The sequence below is a fragment of the Lycium ferocissimum genome, unplaced genomic scaffold, assembly GCF_029784015.1.
Source record: "Lycium ferocissimum isolate CSIRO_LF1 unplaced genomic scaffold, AGI_CSIRO_Lferr_CH_V1 ctg1407, whole genome shotgun sequence".
Classification (NCBI taxonomy): Eukaryota; Viridiplantae; Streptophyta; class Magnoliopsida; order Solanales; family Solanaceae; genus Lycium; species Lycium ferocissimum.
In genome coordinates, this window is record NW_026715243.1 from 124,890 (window position 1) to 129,146 (window position 4,257).

Consider the following 4,257-nt stretch of genomic DNA (forward strand, 5'->3'; position numbering starts at 1 on the left):
CCTAACATACATGTATTCAAATTTATAGAGATATACAAATACATCAAAAATATGAGTAACTAACTGACCTTATAGAATTTGGCTCTCTATACGAAATTGAAATCTATTGTCAATAGCATACTTCGTCATCACAACTTTCAAAGTTTCCTTACCATCGTATACCTGATTTACCATGACTTCTTTCTGATTACCGTTTGAAATTATCAAATTGTTCTCTCTTCCGAATATAACTATTTCCTAACTAGAAGCTGATGCCGCCAGTGCTATCGAATCATTTGTATCCATTTCTTGTATACCATTTGTATCCGCTAGTGCTAGACCACCTTGAATAACAATTTCGCCTGATAAACTGTATTCACTCATCCTATCAGTTGTTGTGATACACAACGGATACACAAACTGCCTATTCTCTTTCTTCAGTTCAATATACACCCGGACACTCATGTCGTTGTGTATTTCCATAGGCATAGAATTACCATCGATCATATATTTGATAGTAATTTTTTTGATACTTGTATCTATTCGAACCTGCTTTGCTATTGCATCAACTAACTCATCATACGAGGCATACTCTTTGAAAGCTACTGCATCTATAGAGTAGTTAACGAAACAATTGTCATCCGTCCAAAAATCGGAATATCGAATTACCGCTGTTATATTTGACATTATTTGAATTCAGAACGGGAAATTCAGGACTACCAAAGATTAGCAACAAAATCATCGTAAGACTGGTGAATCATCTATAACGGTATAAATTGGTCATGAACATCAATTGAACTATTAATTACCTTTTGTTTTGTATAATGGGGACGAGATCAATCCAACAATGTCTGTATACGTCAACAAAAAGAATTTTGTAGAAATTGATATGTACAACACTGTATTCGACATACACAAATGCAAGAGATTCGTAATTTAATTTTGAGATAGTTTTATGCACGGAATTGGTAGAATTGAATTTAATATTTTGACTGGAATTGCTCTATTTTCAACTATTGATGATTCAAATTTGAATTCAAAATTGAATGTATGGATGAATAAAGAGCCGTGTTAATTTTTCAAAGCTAGCTGTTCAGCATGATTTTAGGAAGATTTTATATTTGTTTGCCATTTTAAAAAGATTTGGTTCCAAGATTTTAGCAAATTTTAACTCACTGTATTCATGAATACAATGAGAAACAGATGCTGAATACACGCTGATCAGTGGGTGGGATTTGCTACGATACGTAAATAATGAAAGTGTTGCTACGCTGAAGCTTTAACCCTCAAATGTTAGTCATTTATGAAATTTTCCCATGTAAAAATGCCCACTTTTAATAAATTTATAGGCCTAATTGTGCTCAATGTAGACAATTTCAAACCAACCCCCAAATATACGAGACAATTTGTCATTTTCTCGAACACAAACTACTTTGTAGTATTGACAAAAACGTTTGTCAAATGACTAGACCAAACAAAAGAATGTCATTTTCAAAATTTACTTTCATTTGGAATTCCAAAATGAGGAATAAGCTTTTAGGCCACCACATGTGAGCAAGTCATCAGCATCATCATGCATCCAAGATGAAAATTGGTCTAGAATATTCTTTTATACTTAACGACAATGCATAACCCTATAGGTATTCCGACATTTTACCCATGATAATTATGGACAAATACCTTGTGGGCTGTAGCCAATGACTGACTACCCTCTTATTCAATCTACTTGAAGACTGTAAAGAAGCACTTCTATGCTTCATTAGTATTACAATTAGCCTGGGATTTGCTACTCAATTTTTGCCATTCTAATGTTATATAGTATCAAATATAAAATTCTAACCAACCCCACCAGAAAAAGGAGAAACGACAATCCATGAGAACATACATGCCAAGCATGGCACAGAACAAAAATCCATATCCTTTTAAGTATCTGACGACATAGTAAAATTCTATAGTTCCTCTTCAATTTCTACATTGGGGCTAAACACGAAAAGACATTACAAGAAGCAGCCTTGCCTGTGGCACTAGTGATAAAATAAGTTGCAAGCTTAAGCCATGCCCCCGCTGGTTGCTATCCTTATTATCTGGAATAAAGTTGGACAAGAAGATAGGGAAGATTAGCTCAAACATATTTTAATCGAATTAAATGCTACTAATGGGCAGACAAATATTCATGGATATGTATGGCAGATACCTCAACTCACATAAAACAGTAGAATTGTAAAGTGTTAAACACATTATACAAGAACAACATTGGAATGTTAAACCGAAATTATGGATTACAGTGATAGTTAAGCTCTTATCAATGGGCCAACCAGAGGCGGATCCAGGATTTGAAGTTTATGGATTTCCATATATTTCAAAATAAAAATACAAACTTTATTAAACATGCCCAATGGGAATTGAACCTTCATCAAGGAGGGCAACAAAGCTTTAGCAGGTTCCATTACTTCCACTGAACCAAGAACCTACTTTGTTATTTGGTTCCCCAACAGATATTATGAATTTCTCAATATAAATATAGGGTATCCGCAAAAGTTACTGGGTTCCCAGAAACCCCCATCCTTAGAGCCATCCTACTCTAATTCCATGTTGCTAGTAGTTCTCAATCATATATGCAGACATTTATACACAGAATTGTGATACTCTTGTTCTTTGAAGTCAAAGACTATTAGCTCTGATACAAGCATAATACAATAAATGTGATATTCTTTAGACTTTAAACAATGTATAAAAGTATATGAAAAGCTTACATTAGCCAATGACGACAAAGACAAAGAACCCAAGCAAGATCGGACCAACAGGATAATCGTTACCCTTCTTTGTGGTAGTTTCACGAACAAATCCTCATTTCATAATATTTTTCTCAAACTTTTCCACCTTCATGTCAGCAAGACGTCTTGATGTTGTCTGCAACAAAGACAAAATAAATCGAGTTAAGAAACACCGTTGGAGTCCTCCGTTGGCAGAGTAAGCAATAAACGCAACCCTAAATAGGGCTGTAGTAGTGCAGACATAGCATGAAATGGCTTCAATAAGGATCAACGGATCAGCCTCTCTACTTTTCAAGGTAGGGGTAAGGCCTGTGTACACGCTACCTCAGACCCCACTTGTAGGATTACACTGGGTATGTTGTTGTTGTTGTTATTATTGTTGGACAATAAATTTCCCAGCATAGCCTCCAAAATACCGTAGGCTTAATAAATCTCAAAACTTTTCAGTACTTTTGAACTTAACTATGAAACCAAAATCTTCTGAACTCATAGATTTATAATATTTCGAAGTTTCACTAAAGACGGCTGAATTTTGTACGTTTGTTTTTCCATTTCTACATTCATTTATCTAATGTAACTCTACTGGAGTTGGTAACTATTGTTTCCTTTTAAAGTTATTCAAGTCTATTGGCTTCAATCATTAATTCAATGCAGATAACTAGTTTCCCTACAACATACCCAGTGTAATCATACAAGTGGGTTCTGAGGAGGGCAGATTGTACGCAGCCTTTACCCTGGAAAAATTAAACATATAAAAATGACTTATAATGCTTATAATGTAGTCTTCAAATGTGTAAGTTTAATTTCAAAAAATTAAACATATAAAAATGAGACGAATTGAATCACGTAGCTTCCCTTTTCTCCTCACAAAGATGTACAAACAACAAGTACTTTAACTAACAGATCGATCATGATTTGACCCATCAGCTACTATCAGACTAAATGTGAACATTCCTGATTGGATTAATAATACCGAAGCACCCTTCACTTAAATCCATTATTGCATCAATCATAAGGAATAAGATATACAAAATTCACATCAATTAGATTAAAAGAAACAAATAGAGAAAAGAACACAAATTTTAGATTTAATTGACTAAAAAGGATTGCAATCAATTTCAACCGTGCAATCATGGATCTGGGCTAATTTAGGGGGCACGCGAATTCATAGTGTCTCCGCAAAATTAGATATTTTATGTACATGGTTGAATGTTAAGTTATAGATCTGCCTTTGATAAATACTGGATCACATAATTATTCCAAATAAGAAATTCCAAACAATGAACGAGGATCAAATAAGATCGAAAGACAAACTAATCCAATTAAATAAAAATGAAAAAAGAAAAGGAAATTATTTCTATTTACCATGGTTGAGGGCAGATCAGATGACCGGCTAACTTTAGAACAAAAAAGGCAGAGAATAATTCAGGTGAATTTCTCCTCTTTTTTTTTTTTTTTTGTCCCTCTCTTCTCAGCCTTTTTCTTTCTGATAAATCTTAACTGT

The 4,257-nt window shown here is 34.0% G+C and overlaps 1 pseudogene; it reads right to left on the reverse strand.

Moving 5' to 3' along the window:
* Nucleotides 1-2,027: 2,027 nt before the first annotated feature.
* On the reverse strand, nt 2,028-3,705 carry LOC132042209 (uncharacterized; annotated as a pseudogene).
* Between the last annotated feature and the right edge of the window lie 552 nt (nt 3,706-4,257).